A 23,723-nucleotide genomic window follows, 5' to 3' on the forward strand; every position below is an offset into this window, starting at 1 on the left:
TTTCTCTTCCGTGAGATATAACTGTAAATAATATGTGTAAAATTCAATGAATTTAATGAAATCTGCACTCGGAGTGCTAAAAGTGTATCATAAGTGTAATCGCCTTGGCTGGCTCATCTCGCACGCTTATCCTAAGACGTCGAGTGTATAAAGTGTTAAAGTGTTGCACCTTTCGGCGACTTGGTCTCGCACGCTGAAATCTGACATGCAAGTGTAGGAAGTGTTAAAAGTGTAATATAAAGTGTAGAGCCTTCGTTGGCTCGTCTCGCACGCTGAATCTAAGAAACAGGTGTAGAAAGTGTTGAAAGTGTAATATAAAGTGTAGATCCTTCGCTGGCTCGTCTCGCACGCTGAATCTAAGAAACAGGTGTAGAAAGTGTTGCAAAGTGTAAAAGAGTGTAAGTCTCGGTAAATGCTTCTGAATGTTACAAACTATTGCAATTAACTTAATCTTGGCCCCATGGGGTCATGTCTGTATTGAATTCTTTAAATATAGCGTGATAGGTTTCGCGCTTGTGCACCTCGTGCATCTCTCCGGCTGAAGGCCTCAATATTCTTGTTTAAATGTTGAAAATGTTAATGGAACTCTATAAAACTGCTAAAGATATCAATTGGGAATCTCTCCCGTGCACGGATTGTCTCTGCGTGTTTCTGTCGGCTTATGGCCCGTAAAGTGTACCTAGTACAGTAAAGTGTATTGTAGTGTAACTGTAAATCATGCTTGTAAAAATTATATAAAATATGCGTATGTTCGGGAATCTATCCCGTTCGCTGAAAATATCAAAAGTGTAACTTAACTATAAATCTTAATGAATATTCTGGCTGTCACTCGCGGATCAGCCGCGGATCTACTCCCGCTCCTAATATCAATATGTAAAGTGTGAACAGAATGTAGAGTGTAATGATCGTGTCTGTGTCAGGAAAATTGACGATTAAAGGAAAAAATATGATTACTGAGACTATTATGAATTCTGTAAATCTCATGATAAAATTTGTGGTTCTGAATTGTTTATAGCTGCGTAAACTAATAAAATCATATATATGATGAAAATTGTGAATACTATTAGGATGAACGATATTATCGTTATGTAGAACTCGTCATTGGGCATCTTTACTAACCCTTTCTCGAATATATTCAAAATATCATGCAAATTATTGCAATCGCCAATAAAATGAATACTGCTCTTTATCTTATGGCTCTTATGGGATAGGATATTGTAGAGGTAATTATCTCGTGTATGTAGAGTGTTCTGTGTATTTCGTTTATTTGTTTTGTAACAAGGTGTACCTCCTTCCGCACTTTGCGTGCTCGTTAACTTAGCGTCGTCTATCCCTTTCTCTTAATAAAATTAACGCTTCTACGCGCTCGTCGACTCTATCTCTGTTAGTAAAACGGTCAATAAAATAAATTCTAAAATCTCGACATAAAATAATAAAAAACTCAACGTGATGCGAGTGTCTCGCTCTACAAGCTCTCGTAGTCCATTTGCGACTCGTCTGCACCCGGCTGCTGCACCGTCTCCACCTCGGTTTCTACGGGCTGGATGTTGCCCTGCTCGATCGGTCCAGCGAGCTGTACGCCCGCCTGCAACAGTCTCTGCACCTCCTCGTCATGCACCACCTCGAATAAATCGTACTCGGTAACCCCCTGTTGCTGCGATGGGGCTACCTGAGTCTCACTCTGCTGCCGCTCTGATTCGTGGCTCGCCGCACTCGGCTGCACCTGCTGCGCCTCGTCCTGCTGTTGCTCCTCGCTCGTCTCGCTGCGTCTCTGGGACATGTTACTCGGCCCTTCGGCGCAGTCCCGGCTCTGGTGAGAAATCACAGGCTTGGCTTGCGATTTCAAGGTCATGTTCTTCTCGATAATCCCGAATACTATGGCGAATTTTCTGTCAGACGCTACGCAATTTATCCTTTTTCCAACCAAGCGTTTACTGCAAAATATATTAAACTTGGCCATATTAGCGAAAATAGAGGTGCGCGCGAAACAGCTTTCTATAGTCGTGAACCTTGTAGTTTGCAGCGCGGTATTCCAGATAAAATGTTCGTTTATTGCGATATTTGCGAGCCTTATGTAACAGGTGACGCGCAAACACCTCTTCTCTGAATAGTGCCGGTCGAGACATACCACTATAATCACGTGGACGCTTACGGAACGAATCAGGTGAAACATTTCTCCCCGCTGCATTATATTCCATTACGCAAAACAAATTTCCGCACGATTGAAATAGATATAAAAGATCAACTCGGAAAAAATATACCATTCGAATCCGGGACGCTGACGGTGACATTGCACTTTAGACGTTTCCAGTAACAACGCGGTGTGTTGTCGTCGAAAAAAAAATAAAAACTAAATTCAGAGCCATGGACTACGAATATTACGATTCACATCAGAGTGGACGAGGCGGAGGAATTCCACGAGTTTTCGTCGGAGCATCCTATCAACGAGGTCACGGAATCGGTAGTTTTCTCGGAGGATTATTCAGAAAAGTGCTGCCTTACCTAAGTAGAGGCGCGCGAGCGGTCGGTAAAGAAGCTTTACGCGCGGGTATCAATGTGATGCAAGATGTCGAAAATGATACGCCGTTGAAGGAGGCGCTCAAAACTCGCCTCAAGGAATTGAGTGGAAATCTTAAAAGAAAAGCCCAGGAGAAGATAAGCAGCATGATGAAGGGATCGGGATATAAAGTATCCACAAGAAATCCAGCGTTTCAGTTTCCCTTTGGCAACCACGTCAGTCGCGTCGCAGTTCGTAAACGTCGTCGTCAAACAGACAAAAGAAAATCGTCAAAGAGCAAGCAGAGGAAGAGAATAACGATCAAAAAATCATCGAAGAAGAAGAAGAAGACTCGTGCTGTAAACAGAAAGTCATCTACCGCTACGAGACAGCGTCATCGTCGAGTTAGCGTCAAGAAACGCAGCGTATCCGACATATTCTCTTAATCGTCGCGCGCGCACGAACCAAGAATTCAAGGAGCGGAGGAGGAGGATAAGCATGTCTTTTCTGCACACGCACTCGAGTGAGTGTTTAAAGAGCGAACTCGATTTCTTCTCATTACCGCCCACTCAAACTAGTATCGAGAGCTCGCAATGGATCTATTACAAGCCCATAACTTCCCTCGGGGACGACGCGCCTATAGAATTCGTCATACCCGGTCACGGGGAAGACTACCTGGACCTCACGCACACCATGTTGAGTCTTCGCATACGCGTAGAAACTTCTCCCCTAGCAGGCGGCGCGGTGGCGACGGCCAAACAAGTACACCAGGCGGACCTGCGTTCAAAGTAGGCCCTGTAAATCATTTACTGCATTCCATGTTCAATCAAATTGACGTATATTTCAATCAAAAGCTCGTCTCGCCCCCAAACAACGCCTTCGCGTACCGCGCGTACATAGAGACGTTGTTAAATTATTCTTCACCCGCAAAAACTTCCCATCTGACCTCTTGTCTGTGGGACATGGATACCCCCGGACTCATGGACGCACTCGTAGATTCAGAAACACCAAATCCGGCTCTCGTGAGACGCGCTCGTTACATTCACGAGGGACATGCGCTAGATCTCATAGGTCATCTTCATTGCGACGTTTTCAATCAAGATAAGTTTTTAATTAACGGTGTGGAGGTTAGAATGAGACTTGTTCGTTCGAAAGATTCGTTTTGCCTTATGGAAAATACTTCGACGTCGAAAATACGCATTCTAGACGCCAGCCTGCTCGTGAGAAGGGCAAAAATAAGCCCAGGCGTTTTACTCGCGCATGCGAGAATGTTGAGCAAAACTACCGCCAAATATCCCCTTACGAGAGTCGAAGTTAAAACATTTACGATTCACGCTGGTCTCGTAGGAGAATCGATAGACAATGTAATACTCGGTCAACTGCCGAAACGAATAATAGTCGGTTTTGTCGATAACAGAGCGTTTAACGGAGATAGAAAATTAAACCCGTTTAATTTCAAAAACTACGGTATAAATTTCTTTTCGCTGTACGCTGATGGTATACAAATTCCCAGTAGACCGCTACAGCCGAGCTTCTCGAAAGACGAGCCACTCTACGTCGAAGCTTATCACACTCTCTTTTCGGGAACCGGCATACACTTTTTGAACGAGGGTAATTCTATAAGCAGAGAAGATTACGCCGAAGGATTTACACTTTTTGCCTTTGATCTTACGCCCGACTTATCCGCCAATTGCGCCGGCCATTGGAATCTTGTGAAACATGGCAGTTTACGATTAGAAGTGCGATTTGAAAAAGCACTTACCGCGACCGTTAATTGTATCGTTTACGCCGAGTTCGACAATGTTCTAGAAATCGACTCCTCTCGACAAATCATCGTCGACTTTGCCGGATAAATGACAAATGTCGACAAATAATATTTCACATACTTTATTTTTCACCCCCCCCCCCCCCCACCACTACATATTTTACCCATCGTCATTTTTTTGCGTAAAATCCTGCAAAAAGAGAGAGATTCAGTTTCACTCGAGCCACGAACGTCGACGCTTCGCTTGAAAAAATAGAGAGTACATTTATACTATGGATCTGGCCATCGATATACAAGGTTTCCGTGATGTCAACGGAAAGTTTATTCTGAAAGAAGTCGCAGTTGTCGCGATTAACGCGGCAATCACCGGACACTGGATTATGTCGCCGCCCTTTCCATTTGACGATCTACCCGAAAAGACAAGACGAGAGAATAACTGGCTTTCGCGAAATTATCATGGAATCGAGTGGTTCGATGGTGAAACCGATCTCAAATGTTTCACCCTACATCTGCGAGAAATTACGCGACAAGTGCGTTACATCTACTGCAGAGGCGTGGAAAAGGCTCGTTACTTGAGTCAACTACTTTCCAGAAACATACATAATCTGGAAGAAATTTCTCCACCGTTCAAAAGTTTACCGGAGGCCCGAGAGTACAGACAACGCTGCACACATCACGGATTTCGTGTTTCGACTACGGACAAAATTGCTTGTGCGTTACGTAACGCTTTTAAATTGAAACGCTGGATAGTCTTGCGAACCAACAGCGAATGCATCAGCAGCAGCAGCAGCAGCAGTAGTAGCAGCAACAGCATCGACTCGAGCTACGATACTAATCTCTCTTACGTAAATTTGGTCACAAGCGACGACGACGACGACGACGACGAAGGTGAAAAACCGACGGTGACATCGCTATAAAAATAAAACAGTGGCAAAAAAAATAACGAGACAGAAGAGAAAGAGGAGGAAGGAGAAGTAGCAAAAGCCTATTATTCAATAGAGGGCGTAAGAAAAGAATACAACTTTAATAACTTGCCGATACGCCCGTCACCAACCAAGAACACTAGTGCGACAACTCCAAAAGAGGTAAACTCCGAAATTATACAAATAATTCCTCTCGTGCGAACACCACCTCGCTGTGTAGAAAATGAACTCGCTAGAAATCTTACAAGCGTTGCATCATCTCAGTGTCAGATATGCGGGCGTCTATTCTGCCGACAGACTGCCGAGGGTGTGGACGAGGTCGACAGCCATCGTCGCTAATACGGACGATCACGATCGGTCTGGCCAACATTGGGTCGCTTTTTACGTCGACGAGCAAGGAGCAGGAACGTATTTCGATAGCTACGGACTACCGCCTTTAGACTCCAGATTCCTCTTACGCCTTCGTCGGAATTCCACTACACATCGATGGAACACCGTAACACTACAAGGAACACTCTCTCAAACTTGCGGCCAATACTGCTGTGTATTTTTATATTTCATGTGTAGCGGTTATAATCTTTGTCAGTTTCTTAATCTGTTTAGCGACAATAGCGAGCGCAATGATCGTTTGATTGTAAAATTATTTCGTAAAATTTTTCTTTATAATAAAAGCGCATGCGTAAAACCTCACGTTGAATGTTGCCATGTTCAGCATGTACTTTTAAGAATAATTAAAAATACTTATTCTCACGTATCAATGTATTATTTTATGTAATAAACATTGTTTGTATCTTCAACCCCTCCCGTCTATTTATTCATTCCCTTTTCTTTTGCGTTAAAATAGTTGCATCACGTCACAAAGCGAACCTGTCCGTTCCTGTTTTACCCTCTCCTTTCTCCAGAAAATAAGTTTCACGTATTTCATTATTTCGAAAACTCTTTGTCCAGACCCAAGTCCTAAAAGAACACGGTCATAAATCATGAAAACTATTCTCTGAAAACATAAAAATTCCACTTTCCGTTTTCGGCATCTTAGCATCATATCCTTATTTTAGCTTAGCGTTGTCTACCACGTGCTCCCGCCAAAATGGCGCTGGTCGACACTTCCGCTATTTTTCCTTGTGACTTAGCGTCGTCCACCACGTGCAGGCCCAAAAAGACGCTGGTGAGCTTTAGGCGAAAGAGCCAATCAGACGCTGGGTAGGTATGGAGTATCCAATCAAAACGCGCCATTTAGTTACTATTTTGAATCCGACATTTTTGTTTCGTAGTCTTTTACCACGTGCAGCCCCAAAAAAGTCACTAGACACCCTAGGCGCGGGAGAGCCAATCAGACGCTGGGTAGGTATGGGGTATCCAATCAAAACACTCCATTTGCCCCCACCATTTTTGTCTACCACGTGCTACCCCCTCAATGCAGCCAGACACCCTAGGCGGGGGGAGCCAATCAGACGATGGCTAGGTATGGGATATCCAATCAAAACGCTGGCTAGGTATGGGGTATCCAATCAAAACGCTCCATTTAATTACCTCGTTACCCCCACCCCTCTCACGACAGCCAATTAGAGCGCTCCGAGGTCACGTGGGCAGACCGTCTGGCCACGCCCCTGGCGCCGGCGGGGTCGGTGGTAGGGGTTTGTTTTGACGCCCCATACCTAGCCACTTACTACTATGATCACATATTACAACTTTTTATATATTCCGTGATAAGACCTGCTAGTCTACGATTTATGCAATTATTTCAATTGTGATTGCGGTCTTCTATATGAAATTGAAAAATTTATGCTTATTTTTCTTATTACTGGAAATTCATACTCGTTGCAAAGTAACATGACTTGCAAACATATATGTCTCTATTGAGACATAATGAATGCAATGTCATGATACAATGTAGAAAGTATTTCTGTCCATAATGACGGAACGATAAGATGCAATAAAACAATAATAGATTTAAAAAAGTATTGTATTTCATATTTTCTACAAAATTAATATATAAAAAGCATTATTTACATTATATTTTAAAATAATTCTGCGTTCTATGTTATTTTATTGGTTACTTTTTTACGCTTATGTAGGGGGACCGGGGCTAAAACGTCTACGGGGTAAACACGTCTAATCAAATATCTCGGAACCTGTATATTGTGCGAACTCGATATTAACATTGTAAACGCTGCTTATAGTACCCATGTGACCAACGGAGTTTCGGCAGATTACCTGCCGTGTTATGATTTTTACGAAGGCAAACGTGTTTTCGGAAGGTGAAAGTTACATTTTCTGCGCGTGGAAATTTTGTAATATCTGCAATAATATTTGCTCTCCAAATCTCGAGGTACGTGATTATAAAGAGTAATGCATGCTGAACACGAATCCAGTGTAGTTTTTTCATTATCGTTGATGTCTAATATTTCGTGGGCGATCAAACCTGAAACTTGTGTTTGGGGCTAATCGGTCAGTAAGCAGTCCGGGTGCATTTCCAAGGCATTTTCGGGCTCACTGCATATGGAATATGGATGAGACGGGAATTACAACCGTTCAGACACCGAATAGAGTCATCGGACGTCGTGGAGTGAAACAAGTCGGGCGAGTGACTTCTGCGAAAAGAGGAACCCTCGTAACTATTTTTTAATGTTTCGCATAAAAATTTTAAATAAATTTTTATATTTTTCTCTTAAAAAACAATTATTGCATGTATCCTATTATTTTTTAGGATTAGATGTACGTATATGTATTGAAAATGCAGTGCAGACTGTTATACCCCGGCATTTTTAAAATTTCAATTTTTCCACCGTTGTCGTTTTTGCTCTATACCGGTTAAACAAAGCGACGTAGACAAAATTTCCTATATAAATTTTGTAGCTAAAGGTTCACTCTTTACAGTGGTATACCACATTTAACTACAATTATTTATTTTGTTGTTAAAAATCGGCACCGAAAAAAAACGGACTGTTTAGCCCCGGTCTCCCCTATTGCAGTTTTTTTTATTCTATATCTTGCTACAATCTTGTAATTTTTTCTTATTTGTTTAACAAATTACTCATTTTTCTACGGGTATTGCCTTTTTTTATAGCACGATTGTTATATCTCGTGCGAGAGTACAATTTTATCCTTCGTCATAAATCGCAACGCTTGCAGTCGATGATTATTGTAGCACGCATTATTTTTGTCTAGCCATTCACAGTGTTTTTCATTTGTTGCATTTATACATTCATTCGTTATCTTTTCTAGAATTTGCTTTGATGGCCAATAATGTAGCCATACACGATTGAATGTCATTAATTGCGTTTGGACCACTTTTGTAAAAAGATCTGTCGGTCGTACCAATTTCGTTACTGCAGGAGCATCTTCGTCTGCATTTGGATATTCTTGAAATTCCATGTACATCTCATTTTCAGTTGCGTTTTCCATTGGCGTTTTCATCATGCAATGACGACAATTATCGCACTTTGTTTTTCCTACGCTTCGTCACGCTATATATCCAGCAAAAAATGCAACAGCATTTTGATTATATATATTTAGTGCCTCAACGTTTTCTGCATTTTCCAAATTATCGTATTCTGCAAGAAGTTGCAAATAGCTTGTACAGTTAAAATTTAAAATAAAGCCTTTTAAATAAGGAATTTTTGATACTTTGTCCCGCGATGTAGACCATGTTGAGCAACATTTCAGAAAGTCTGTTAATAACAATTCAACGTCAAAATTTTTGGGAGACAATGGTCGTTTTCCGCCATGTGTAACTTTTAGACTGTAAGAATTGCAAGCATCTATTACTTTATTCAAATTTTCTGTAAAATCAGCCGTTGCATCCCACGTATCTGTCCGTAATACTTTAGCATTACCAGCAGTTTTTATTGCGGATGCAAACGCAATTAATGACATTCAATCGTGTATGGCTACATTATTGGCCATCAAAGCAAATTCTAGAAAAGATAACGAATGAATGTATAAATGCAACAAATGAAAAACACTGTGAATGGCTAGACAAAAATAATGCGTGCTACAATAATCATCGACTGCAAGCGTTGCGATTTATGACGAAGGATAAAATTGTACTCTCGCACGAGATATAACAATCGTGCTATAAAAAAGGCAATACCCGTAGAAAAATGAGTAATTTGTTAAACAAATAAGAAATAATTACAAGATTGTAGCAAGATATAGAATAAAAAAAACTGCAATACATAAGCGTAAAAAAGTAAGCAATAAAATAACATAGAATGCAGAATTATATTAAAATATAATGTAAATAATGCTTTTTATATATTAATTTTGTAGAAAATATGAAATACAATACTTTTTTAAATCTATTATTGTTTTATTGCATCTTATCGTTCCGTCATTATGGACAGAAATACTTTCTACATTGTATCATGACATTGCATCCATTATGTCTCAATAGAGGCATATATGTTTGCAAGTCATGTTACTTTGCAACGAGTATAAATTTCCAGTAATAAGAAAAATAAGCATAAATTTTTCAATTTCATATAGAAGACCGCAATCACAATTGAAATAATTGCATAAATCGTAGACTAGCAGGTCTTATCACGGAATATATAAAAAGTTGTAATATGTGATCATGCTACTACGAAATTGTAAAATCATGCATTTTCTTGTTATCAATGATGCGTAATAAGATGCAAATTATAATAAAGATTTAAAAAAGTATATTTAGATTTATTATATGCTGCTATTAACATAAGCATATTAAGTGTTGCGCACGTTATTCTACAACTATAATAACTAAACTATTAAAAGTATTACTACCAAAAGTACTACTAAAACTAAAAAGTAACGTACACACGCACTATACATCAATGATTTTCATAAATCATTCGCAATAACAAACGTCGTAAAATATAAATATGAGAAAAAAAGACGTCAAAAATACAACTGATATTTTTATTAAAGGAAACCTACATTTATGTATATTTCCCCGTGATGAAACCTGTTAGTCGAAGATTTATGCAATTATTTCAACTGTGATTGTGGTCTTTACGTCATGCTCATTAACAGCAACACAAAGTATTGAAATAAAACTTCTAAGTTTAAATTTTTTTTTGCGTTTTCTGATAAATTTTTTTAAAAATGCGTTCTATGTTTAAATTGCACATCAGCTAAATATAAATAGTTTATATAGCATAGCCTTAAAAAATTATGGTTTTTAGTGGGTGCAAGCCCCACACTACCCCGCCGGACGGCCGACGCGGGTGTGCGTCAGGCATTTTCCCCTCCCTGCTAAAAAAAAAAAAAAAAAATTGTGTGTACATACATCGTCGCGTTAGAAACAGTATAATATATAAGTGTCACAGTAGTACTATAAGTAATAATGAGTAACAGTTATAGCGAGTTGCATTGAATAAAATTATTCTCGATTCGTTGTCGTAAATCGTTTATTATAATATAATTATACATGTGTATCCCGGTGTATATAAAAAATGTTAAATGTGATAATTTGCATAAATTCTAAAGCGTGTCGGTCTTAAAACACAGCTGTTACGTGAGCGAGCGAGAAGGTATAAAAGTAAGCGAGTCGTCAATAAGAGCGAGTAGGACAGTAACAGGAGTGAGCGAGATAAGAACAACGGCGCGCAAGGAAAAGACTCGATGGCATCGAGTCGATGCTCGATCCTCGATCAGATCCCCACCCCCGAGCCTTCTGCATGTGTTATTCTTATCTCGCTCACTCCAATCAGTGATGTGATACCGGCCCGGTTTTTGGCGCATGCGCCCCCCTCCACTACGCACACAGAGTGACGCTCGGTCTATCGGTGTGTCGGCAGCGCTCGGCAGTGCCGAGCGAGAGGGAGAATATTACTCCCTCCTTGTCGCTCTCACTTAGCTCGCGCGCTCGACTGTCTACAATGCGACCGTTGGGCGCAAAAGTCTCGGGTCTTGGCGCGAAAGTGACGGGTTCGTCGAAGGAGGTTAGAGACCAACAATACCTACACAAGGTAAGTTAATAAGTATAACACTTATTTATATATTTGTGCAAGCTGCATGATGGATTCTGTTAGTCAAGGAGCTATTAAGAAACGTAGAAGTAGAGAATTTCAAAATGCCTGGCTAGATGAAGATATCTTTAAAGGATGGTTAGCTCCTCATCCTGCAGAAAATAAAGCATTTTGTATTGCATGCAATAAAACTATCAGATGTTGCAGAACAAATTTAGTTGAACATTCACAAACGGTCAGACATATCGATAACATAAAATCTTGTAATTATAAGACTGCTGATAATATTGATACCGAAAATAGTTTGTCACATAAAGATAACGTTAAACGCACAGAAATTAAATTATCAACTTTTTTTGCCGAGCATAATATAGCCTTTCAACTCGCGGATCATTTATCACCTTTGATAAAGATGATACTTGTAAAGATCCCAAAGTTGTGCAAGATTTTTCACTAGGTCGAAATAAGTGCGCAAGTATTGTTAAAAATGTCACTGCAAAACGGGAAATTGAGACAATAGTAAAATATTTAAAAACTTGTAAATTTTCTATTCTAATAGATGAGAGTACGGATATCTCAGATACTAAATTAATGTGCCTTCTTGTTAGATATGTATCACCTTCGAATAAAAAAATTACAACTCAATTATTAGAATTATTATCTTTAGATGCAAGAGATTGTTCCGCGAATAAAATTTTTGAAATATTTAAAAAATGCTTAGAAGAAAAACATATTCCTATAAAAAATATTGTTGGAATGGCATCCGATAATGCGTCAGTTATGATTGGACGTAAAAATTCTTTTATGAGTCGTCTTAAAGTAGAAGTTCCAAATTTAGTAACACTGAATTGTATTTGCCATTCATCCGCGATTGTAGCCAGTAAAGCTTGCAAAAAGTTACCTTCTTCTTGCGAAGATTTGATTAGAGGAGTTGCCACTTACATTTCGGGCAGTGCGAAGAGATGTGCAATATTGGGTGAATTCCAAGATTTTTTTGAAATTGAACGAAAAAAAATATTAAAATTGTCAGAAACTAGATGGCTTTGTTTACAAAAGTGCGTTGTTAGACTCTTAGAAAATTGGGAAGTCTTGAAAAATTATTTTTTGTTAGCAACAGTAGAAGATAAATTAAAATCCGCGGAAAATATATTACAATATTTAAATGATAATTCCATTAAAGCATATTTGTTGTTTCTCAAATACGCATTAAATTATTTTAATAATTTTAACGCACTATTTCAATCGCGTAACATTTTAATCCATAAATTATACGAAAGCAGTCAACAAGTAATTCGTCAATTAGCCGACAATTTTTTAAAGTACGATAATGTCGAAAATATTTCAATTTCAGAGTTAGATAATAATGTACAACATATAGATAACATACGTATAGGACCGGAATGTGACAGTTTTTTAGAAACATTATCTTTGGAATGCGCGCAAGAAATTAAATTGAAATGTTTGGACTTCTATGTTACGGCAGTTCGAGAAATGCTAAAGCGTCTACCTTATAACGATGAATTTTTTAAACAGTTAAGTTTTCTAGATCCTAAAATTGCTCTTTATAAAGAAGGTAGAAATAAAATTAAATATCTAACTCATATTGCTAAGCAAGTAGAACATGTTAACATATCAGATTTAGCTTTCGAGTGGGACATATTACCATCAAGTTTTGACGAACAACAAAAAATACAGTTAGCTTCTTTACAAATAGATGAAATGTGGAATAATATATTACAATGTAAAAATTTTGACGGGAAAAAGTTGTTTCCAAATTTAGAATTATTAATTGAAGTAGTCCTTTGTTATCCTCATTCCAATGCCGAGGCTGAAAGAATATTTTCTATCGTTACAGATGTAAAAAGTAAGAAAAGAAATCGATTGTGTAATAATACTCTTTCTTCAATTTGTGTAATTCGATCAAGTTTTCAAGCTAATAACTTTAATTGTATTAACTTTTAACCTGACGCGAGGCATTTTGAACTGCATAATGCGCAAAATTTATATAACAATCAATGCACATCTGATAATGCTTAATATTTTTTGTATTATTTTGCATAATACTTTTGAATTTTTACATCTAGCCCATCTAGCCTATATTTTCTTTCTGCATGCTGCACATTATTATTAATTTTTATTTTATTTTTCAGCGTTTAATTACTATATACATATTAAATGTTTATTTTGTTTTTCAGAGTTTATTTTTCATATATTATCTATATATTTTTAATAAAATATGTGATAAAAATGTGATATAAAATAGTAATAAGTATGTGATTAAAAGCCAAAGATGCAATATTGTGTTTTGTAAATTATTCTTTATTTCTGTTATTAAACATGTTTTAAAAATTTATTGTAACATGTTGATTACAAATAATTTTTATTTTATTACTAAATGTGCTATTTCTCTGTATTAATTTGCAAATTTTTCTACTTATATTAATTTATGACAATATTTATAAAATATGTTTATTTTGTACTTTAAAAATGTATTTTTTTTTTAATGAAAACTGGTAAGGTTTTTGGCAGTTTTCCTTACCCTTGCAACGAATGTTGGTTTTCTTTAATAATTCTGCCAAATAAAATATCCTATTTTGAGTCATTATTTGTTTTCTTTAAATTATTTCAGCTCCCTTTCCCTTCCTTCAGCGTATCTTTAAGTCTATTATTATTCAATATACATTATAATTTATAATAAAATATAAGTTGCAAATATATTAAACTTTTTGCTTTCGTGAAAAAAATTTGTTTTCAGGTATCTTTGGCAAAGTGTTTAGAATGTTCTAATCTAAAACGTCGAAAAATCTCTTATGTACAAAATGTTCGTGTGTATGTATGTGTGTGTGTGTGTGTGTGTGTGTGTGTGTGTGTGTGTGTGTGTGTGTGTGTGTGACGCTTTTGTTGTCCGTTTAGGCTCTAACTTTCGTAATTTTTTAGATATCGGGATGCATTTTTTTTAATCGATAGAGTATCATGTAAGGAAGGTTGGGATTGAATTTGGCGATGATTGGTAAAACTTTTCTTTTCTAATAAAATTTAGAATTTTTGTTGAAATGTTTGTGGTTGCTCTAACTTCCGCAAATTTTAAGATATTGGGCTGTTTCTAATTTTATTATATTCTTCAGTCTTTTCTACCTCTATTTTATATACAATTTAAGATTTATATCAATTAGAAACAAAGCCATGCGATCCAAGCCTAGGTTTTTTTGGCAGCCTTATATTAGTTTGTGTATACATATATACTATATACTATATATATATACACATAAATTTTCCAAACTACTGCGCGCCGATTAAATTTTTGGACTTAAAACACAGTAATTGTTAGAATTAAAAACCCTTCCCATATAAAATTAAATATTTGCAAGATATTAATTAACTTAAAAGTAACAGTTACCGACAAATGCAATTACTAGACTCTAGTAAGTACCCACATATAAAAATAAGTGAATGTGTTAACAAATAACGATCATTATAAATTCAAATCAAAACTTAAGCAACGATTTTTTCTGCAAGCACCTTACATTGTAAACTAAACAGTCTTGGTAACTCTTAACACACAGTTATCGTTATACCTATTGTCTATGAATTACAAAAACAACTTTAAAATTTTATCAGTCTCCAAAATTCAATCAGTTTCAAAATTTCAACTTTGGGCGCGAAATTATCAAACTCAATCATTTCACTTTACAACCTTAAAATATATAGAAAAGAAACGTGTGTTTCTAAAATCATTTTGCAATCTAATTTATAGTGTTTTAGCCTATCAAATGCGTCAAATTTAATTATGTAATGTAAATATTATATTACTCACCTCTTATCGAAACTACCAGCAAAATTACAGTGAATAAGCAGAAAATCTTGCAGAGCGCAGTGTCTTCACATGGATGGCCGGAACGAACTAACAGCGCATTCGCGGGGGGTATTTCTAATTTTATTATATTCTTCAGTCTTTTTTACCCCTATTTCATATATAATTCCTTAAGATTTGGTTGATTAGAAATAATTGCAAAAAATTCGTCAAATTTGGTTTATTCCGGAATAAAATTAATATAAACGAAAAAATATAATTTAAAAAAGTTAAGGAAGGACAGGGGCAGATAGACTTACAGGAAGACAGCAAGAAGAAGATGCAGCCTGTAAACTTTATGAAAAACTTTAAAAAAGAAATTGTGCAAATTAGAAATTTGCACTTTGCTTCCTCAACAAATTGAGGTGTGCGATTTGGAAATTTGCACATAGCAAAGTCACAATTTTGAAGTGAGAGAGTAGGAAATTAGCAAATTGAATCCACAACGTATTGTTACGCGCAAAAAGGTTCCTCTATGAGGAAGCCAAACTAAAAATTATGCATCTAATAAAATACAAGGTTCCTCAGAAAGAAGCTTTAAACGCGTAACAATACATTGAATTCAATTTGCTAATTTCCTATTCTCTCACTTCAAAATTGTGACTTTGCTATGTGCAAATTTCCAAATCGCACACTTCAATTTGTTGAAGAAGCAAAGTGCAAATTTCTAATTAGCACAATTTCTTTTTCATTTTAAATTTAACCTTTTTATGAATTGAAAAAAGGTCAGCTTAGTAGCACAAGTGGAATTTAACAATTGACGCAATGTTAAATCGATATTAACTTTGGGAGTTCAGGATACATGGTCCATATATGGACTTTTGCATATGGACCTTTTTGATCGCGTATAAAACTGAATCTAATCAACTAAATCTTAAATTATAATAAGAAAAATAGGATCTTAACGATAATATCAATTAGAAATAAAGCCATGCGATCCAAGCCTAGGTCTTTTTGGCAGCCTTATATTAGTTTGTGAATACATATAGACTATATATATACACATATAAATTTTCCAAACTACTGCGCGCCGATTAATTAAATCGAGTCGATTTAATTCCGGGGAGGGAAAGGTTTTTAATTCTAACAATTACTGTGTTTTAAGTCCAAAAATTTAATCGGCGCGCAGTAGTTTGGAAAATTTATGTGTATATATATATAGTATATAGTATATATGTATACACAAACTAATATAAGGCTGCCAAAAAAACCTAGGCTTGGATCGCATGGCTTTGTTTCTAATTGATATAAATCTTAAATTGTATATAAAATAGAGGTAGAAAAGACTGAAGAATATAATAAAATTAGAAACAGCCCAATATCTTAAAATTTGCGGAAGTTAGAGCAACCACAAACATTTCAACAAAAATTCTAAATTTTATTAGAAAAGAAAAGTTTTACCAATCATCGCCAAATTCAATCCCAACCTTCCTTACATGATACTCTATCGATTAAAAAAAATGCATCCCGATATCTAAAAAATTACGAAAGTTAGAGCCTAAACGGACAACAAAAGCGTCACACACACACACACACACACACACACACACACACACACACACACACACATACATACACACGAACATTTTGTACATAAGTGATTTTTCGACGTTTTAGATTAGAACATTCTAAACACTTTGCCAAAGATACCTGAAAACAAATTTTTTTCACGAAAGCAAAAAGTTTAATATATTTGCAACTTATATTTTATTATAAATTATAATGTATATTGAATAATAATAGACTTAAAGATACGCTGAAGGAAGGGAAAGGGAGCTGAAATAATTTAAAGAAAACAAATAATGACTCAAAATAGGATATTTTATTTGGCAGAATTATTAAAGAAAACCAACATTCGTTGCAAGGGTAAGGAAAACTGCCAAAAACCTTACCAGTTTTCATTAAAAAAAAAATACATTTTTAAAGTACAAAATAAACATATTTTATAAATATTGTCATAAATTAATATAAGTAGAAAAATTTGCAAATTAATACAGAGAAATAGCACATTTAGTAATAAAATAAAAATTATTTGTAATCAACATGTTACAATAAATTTTTAAAACATGTTTAATAACAGAAATAAAGAATAATTTACAAAACACAATATTGCATCTTTGGCTTTTAATCACATACTTATTACTATTTTATATCACATTTTTATCACATATTTTATTAAAAATATATAGATAATATATGAAAAATAAACTCTGAAAAACAAAATAAACATTTAATATGTATATAGTAATTAAACGCTGAAAAATAAAATAAAAATTAATAATAATGTGCAGCATGCAGAAAGAAAATATAGGCTAGATGGGCTAGATGTAAAAATTCAAAAGTATTATGCAAAATAATACAAAAAATATTAAGCATTATCAGATGTGCATTGATTGTTATATAAATTTTGCGCATTATGCAGTTCAAAATGCCTCGCGTCAGGTTGAAAGTTAATACAATTAAAGTTATTAGCTTGAAAACTTGATCGAATTACACAAATTGAAGAAAGAGTATTATTACACAATCGATTTCTTTTCTTACTTTTTACATCTGTAACGATAGAAAATATTCTTTCAGCCTCGGCATTGGAATGAGGATAACAAAGGACTACTTCAATTAATAATTCTAAATTTGGAAACAACTTTTTCCCGTCAAAATTTTTACATTGTAATATATTATTCCACATTTCATCTATTTGTAAAGAAGCTAACTGTATTTTTTGTTGTTCGTCAAAACTTGATGGTAATATGTCCCACTCGAAAGCTAAATCTGATATGTTAACATGTTCTACTTGCTTAGCAATATGAGTTAGATATTTAATTTTATTTCTACCTTCTTTATAAAGAGCAATTTTAGGATCTAGAAAACTTAACTGTTTAAAAAATTCATCGTTATAAGGTAGACGCTTTAGCATTTCTCGAACTGCCGTAACATAGAAGTCCAAACATTTCAATTTAATTTCTTGCGCGCATTCCAAAGATAATGTTTCTAAAAAACTGTCACATTCCGGTCCTATACGTATGTTATCTATATGTTGTACATTATTATCTAACTCTGAAATTGAAATATTTTCGACATTATCGTACTTTAAAAAATTGTCGGCTAATTGACGAATTACTTGTTGACTGCTTTCGTATAATTTATGGATTAAAATGTTACGCGATTGAAATAGTGCGTTAAAATTATTAAAATAATTTAATGCGTATTTGAGAAACAACAAATATGCTTTAATGGAATTATCATTTAAATATTGTAATATATTTTCCGCGGATTTTAATTTATCTTCTACTGTTGCTAACAAAAAATAATTTTTCAAGACTTCCCAATTTTCTAAGAGTCTAACAACGCACTTTTGTAAACAAAGCCATCTAGTTTCTGACAATTTTAATATTTTTTTTCGTTCAATTTCAAAAAAATCTTGGAATTCACCCAATATTGCACATCTCTTCGCACTGCCCGAAATGTAAGTGGCAACTCCTCTAATCAAATCTTCGCAAGAAGAAGGTAACTTTTTGCAAGCTTTACTGGCTACAATCGCGGATGAATGGCAAATACAATTCAGTGTTACTAAATTTGGAACTTCTACTTTAAGACGACTCATAAAAGAATTTTTACGTCCAATCATAACTGACGCATTATCGGATGCCATTCCAACAATATTTTTTATAGGAATATGTTTTTCTTCTAAGCATTTTTTAAATATTTCAAAAATTTTATTCGCGGAACAATCTCTTGCATCTAAAGATAATAATTCTAATAATTGAGTTGTAATTTTTTTATTCGAAGGTGATACATATCTAACAAGAAGGCACATTAATTTAGTATCTGAGATATCCGTACTCTCATCTATTAGAATAGAAAATTTACAAGTTTTTAAATATTTTACTATTGTCTCAATTTCCCGTTTTGCAGTGACATTTTTAACAATACTTGCGCACTTATTTCGACCTAGTGAAAAATCTTGCACAACTTTGGGATCTTTACAAGTATCATCTTTTCTCAAAGGTGATAAATGATCCGCGAGTTGAAAGGCTATATTATGCTCGGCAAAAAAAGTTGATAATTTAATTTCTGTGCGTTTAACGTTATCTTTATGTGACAAACTATTTTCGGTATCAATATTATCAGCAGTCTTATAATTACAAGATTTTATGTTATCGATATGTCTGACCGTTTGTGAATGTTCAACTAAATTTGTTCTGCAACATCTGATAGTTTTATTGCATGCAATACAAAATGCTTTATTTTCTGCAGGATGAGGAGCTAACCATCCTTTAAAGATATCTTCATCTAGCCAGGCATTTTGAAATTCTCTACTTCTACGTTTCTTAATAGCTCCTTGACTAACAGAATCCATCATGCAGCTTGCACAAATATATAAATAAGTGTTATACTTATTAACTTACCTTGTGTAGGTATTGTTGGTCTCTAACCTCCTTCGACGAACCCGTCACTTTCGCGCCAAGACCCGAGACTTTTGCGCCCAACGGTCGCATTGTAGACAGTCGAGCGCGCGAGCTAAGTGAGAGCGACAAGGAGGGAGTAATATTCTCCCTCTCGCTCGGCACTGCCGAGCGCTGCCGACACACCGATAGACCGAGCGTCACTCTGTGTGCGTAGTGGAGGGGGGCGCATGCGCCAAAAACCGGGCCGGTATCACATCACTGACTCCAATTACTGTCTCGCTCGCTCTTATTGTCATCTCGCTCACTCTTATACCTTCTCGCTCGCTCACATAACGAAAAATCAATAACTTTGCGTTACCGACATTAGCACAGAACGCAACCTAAATCGTGCACATATATGTTACCCCGTGGCCCAAACGTGGGCATTGGCTACGTAGTTCATGTACACGTTTTACGTCGTTCCCAGAGGGCGTATCGCGTTCGCGGATCACCTAAAACCGGGCCGTGTCGTCTCTCATTCTTCTCTCTGCCTGTATACAATGCCACGAGATCTGTAACCATACCATGGAGTGCTTTCACTTTCGACCACCAGATGTCATGGCGACGAATGTCAGATCCCAATTGCTTTAAGCCCGTATCAGACTACGGATTGGGATTGAGATTGGATTGAAATTTAATCAATCAGAACAGAGAAAACTGATCTCAAGTTTAGTAAACTTTGCTCTGATTGGTCAAATTTGAATCCAATCTCAATCCCAATCCGTAGTCTGATACGGGCATAATAAGGGGATCCTATAGTGGAGGCCGAACTTCCTCGACGTCGGTAATGTCAACATTTCTAATCCTGTTTTCTATGTTATATATCTATATCTGTCCTAATCTAACAAGAGGCATCTGTCTTTGTTCGATTGCTGCGCCATCTCTCGCTACACGCAATACTGCTCTTCCATGTCATCATTGCTAGTGCACGTTTGCAATAATGCTTTAGCACAGATAACTTTTTTGTTTAGAGTCTAAACTGTAAGGAAAGCCCTTTCGAACCGAGGTTAAGTGGGCTTGGTGTCAGGATTGAGGGCAGCCAGAAAGGATTTCCACAGGGACGAGTAATCATAGGAACACACAACTTGAGCACAGGACTTTATTCCGATATAATTAGAGCCGCGAGTGTTACGTGCGAACTGGTCGGCGATCGTGAGCGAAGTGTGTAGCCGCTGCTGCCGCTACCGAAATCCCGCGCCACCCGAGCGCTGTTAACCAATTAACGCCTCTAGCCAATGGGCGTTGCCGCCGCACACGCCATCTCAACCCGCGCGCCATACCTGGGCGCTGTTAACAATTAACGTCTCTAGCCAATGGGCGTTGCCGCCGCGCACGCCATCTTAACCGCGCGCAATACAAATGAGGCCTACGTCCTTAGCTGACGTTTACAAAACCTAATTCTGACAACGGTATCGTATTTTTGGATGTAATCCGCTGGGCACTCCACAGTCTTTTTGTAACAATACATTGTAGAATTTTTATATAAAGCGAATGTTTTCGCAAGTTATTGACGCATTGCTATATGCAGTTCCTAAAATTATTTTTATTCTCGGTATAAAATCACGTGGTGTGCCCTTTATTTCCGAATATGCTTCAACTTTGGAGAAGGATTTTTAAATCCGTAAAGCCAAAAAAAAAATATCTGTGCTAAAAGAAATGTCGGTATTACAGACGACTTTAGGATCCCCTTAAGGCGCAATTTCACGTGCCGCTAAAACAAGCGATTGAAGCGACAAATTTGTCGCTCATAATCCAGCGCCAACAATTTTGTAGTTTGAATCAGTTCAACTACAAAGCATTTACTACTCAAACGCTGATGCACTGTGGGATTCGCGCGCCGGCAGTGGTCACGAACGGACGTGTCGCTTGCATCTGTCCCGCCCGAACATTCTATCGTGTTCTTTCGCGTAAAGAACGTGCTCAACGCGAGTGACGGACGATTTTCGCCGTCTTATTCAGTGCATATCAGGCAGTGATTGCCAGGTTTCCTTTTCCTTTCGTCGTGCGCGCGCGATTCATTCGGTAGCAAAGTATCGTACGCGTGACTAGCATGCAGGAGGCTTCGGCCTCTTGCAATAGTCGGGGAGAGGATATTCCGGGGAAGTTTCCTCGGACCTCCTCTCCATATAACCGTGTCTCGTCCAACCATGATCACCGGCGATCCCGCAATCGCCCGCAGTCTCGCGCTCGATCTCGATCGGCATCGGATGCGCGCTCGCGTTCGCGCTCACGCTCACGCACCGCCATTACCATGTCCTTCCCTCTTCCCCTCCATGAAAAATTTGAGGCTCTCGTTGGAAATAACGACAGCATTGACCCCGCAATGAACGCAGATGTTTCTGGATCGCAATCAGACTCATTTAACAGCACAGATTCCGTTCTCCCGACATCGACACACCCAACCACATGCGATAAAATCATAGAATCCCCCCTGACCCCCGCTACGCAATCTAACAAGGAACAGTCGCCCATGGACGTCGATCAGCCTCTGAATAGAAAAAGAGCGGCCAACGATTCGCGTAACATTCCGGCAAGTAATAAAATAGCCAAGTCATCGATCCAAGGTAACACGGATACTCACAATTCTAATCACAATGCGAAATCTAAACCGACACCCTTGTCCACGATACGTAAATTGGTTAATGCGCGATATTCCTCTGTAGACAAAATGCCGTACATTGTGCATGTTCGTACGCTGGACAACGATCCGACTTCGAATCCCAAACCAGCTAATAACCACCCTTTATTCATCGGTCGCATCCTCATGCAAATTGCAATATTAAAACCGGTCTTCTTGATATAAAAAAGATTAATAACCCTTATGAAAAAGTAGTACTGGTTTTAATACTGGAAAAAGTATTGGTGAAAGTACTGGAGACATAAGTACTCAAAGTACTACTAAATTCGACCATACTGACTTCGTCAGTACTCCTTCCCAGTACTTATCCAATACTCATTCAGTACTCCTTTCAGTACTTCCTCTAGTACTCCTTCCAGTACTCCCTCCAGTACTTTCTCCAGTACTCCCTCCAGTACTTTCTCCAGTACTCCCCCCCAGTACTCCCTCCAGTACTCCCACCAGTACTCCCTCCAGTACTCCCACCAGTACTCCCTCCAGTACTCCCTCCAGTACTCTTTTAGTACTTATCGAATACGTGGGATACTAACGTGTGGTACAGGCGCAGTACTTGCGCAGTACTATCCAAGTAGAACAAAAAGTCAAGATGATATCAAAATAACGTCATATTGATAGTTTAGTGTGTTAATTTAGTATTTTATTAATTTAGTATTTCCAAGATACGTTACGAAAAAGTAGTACTAGAAATCAGTACTCAGTACTGAGTGATCAGTACTCGTAGTATTGACAGTACCCAATCAGCAAAGAAATGTTTTTAAAAATATTTTTAAAAACATTTGGAAAACATTTTTGAAAACATTTTTAAAAATGTTAAAAATAATTGGTTAACGGACCTTTTTTTCATTGAAAAAACGATTATTTTAACATTTAAAAAACATTTTTTTAATGTTTGAAAACGTTTATTTTAACGTTTAAAAAAAATGTTTTTTTAATGTTTAAAAAATGTTTATTTTAACATTTAAAGACATTTTTTTAGTGTTTAAAAACGTTTATTTTAACGTTTAAGAAAGTGTTTTTTTAATGTTAAAAAAACGTTTATTTTAACGTTTAAAAAGACATTTTTTTAATGTTTGAAAATGTTTATTTTAACGTTTGAGAAAATGTTTTTTTTATGTTACAAAAACATCTATTTTAACGTGTTCTAAAATGTTTTTTTAACGTTTGAAAAACGTTAATTTAAGTTTGAATAGATATTTCTTTCACATTTAAAAAGTTTTTTTTAAATATTTGAAAAACAACATCTTAAAAATTGTTTTTTTATATATTTATATTATTAGTTGCATAAAAATCTTAGTATTCGTATTAAAAGAACATTTTTCAAACGTAAGATGTTTTTCAAACATTTAAACAACCTTTCAAATGTGAAACAATTATTTTTCAAATCTAAAATAAACATTTTATAAACGTTAAGAAACATTTTTTATTTATAAACTTAATTGTGTGCTCATTGATAGGCTTTAAAACAACAAAGTACTTTATTAAAATTGAAAAAATAAATGTTGAAATTTTATTTTTCTCATTATTTTATTTGAATATATTTTTATACAAATATCTATATATTATTTATATATAGATATTTATATAATATATATTTTTTTCTTTTATATGTAATATATTTATCTTTATATATTTGTCACGCGTCACCTTTTACTCT

At 36.4% G+C, this 23,723-nt stretch overlaps 2 long non-coding RNA genes across 2 annotated transcripts; one reads left to right on the forward strand and one right to left on the reverse strand.

Moving 5' to 3' along the window:
* Positions 1-9,786: 9,786 nt before the first annotated feature.
* LOC139779287 (uncharacterized) lies at positions 9,787-13,738 on the forward strand. Its single transcript, XR_011719849.1, has 2 exons — positions 9,787-11,136; positions 13,332-13,738. It is a non-coding gene; the product is annotated as an uncharacterized lncRNA (long non-coding RNA).
* A 3,051-nt stretch (positions 13,739-16,789) lies between these two features.
* On the reverse strand, positions 16,790-19,641 carry LOC139779284 (uncharacterized). The gene is made up of 2 exons (XR_011719848.1): positions 19,393-19,641; positions 16,790-17,196 (listed from the first exon to the last, which is right to left on the reverse strand). It is a non-coding gene; the product is annotated as an uncharacterized lncRNA (long non-coding RNA).
* Between the last annotated feature and the right edge of the window lie 4,082 nt (positions 19,642-23,723).

This window comes from Temnothorax nylanderi, unplaced genomic scaffold (genome assembly GCF_030848795.1).
Source record: "Temnothorax nylanderi isolate EJ_2023f unplaced genomic scaffold, tnyl_v1.0 TNYL_tig0217_pilon, whole genome shotgun sequence".
In the NCBI taxonomy this organism is placed as follows: domain Eukaryota; kingdom Metazoa; phylum Arthropoda; class Insecta; order Hymenoptera; family Formicidae; genus Temnothorax; species Temnothorax nylanderi.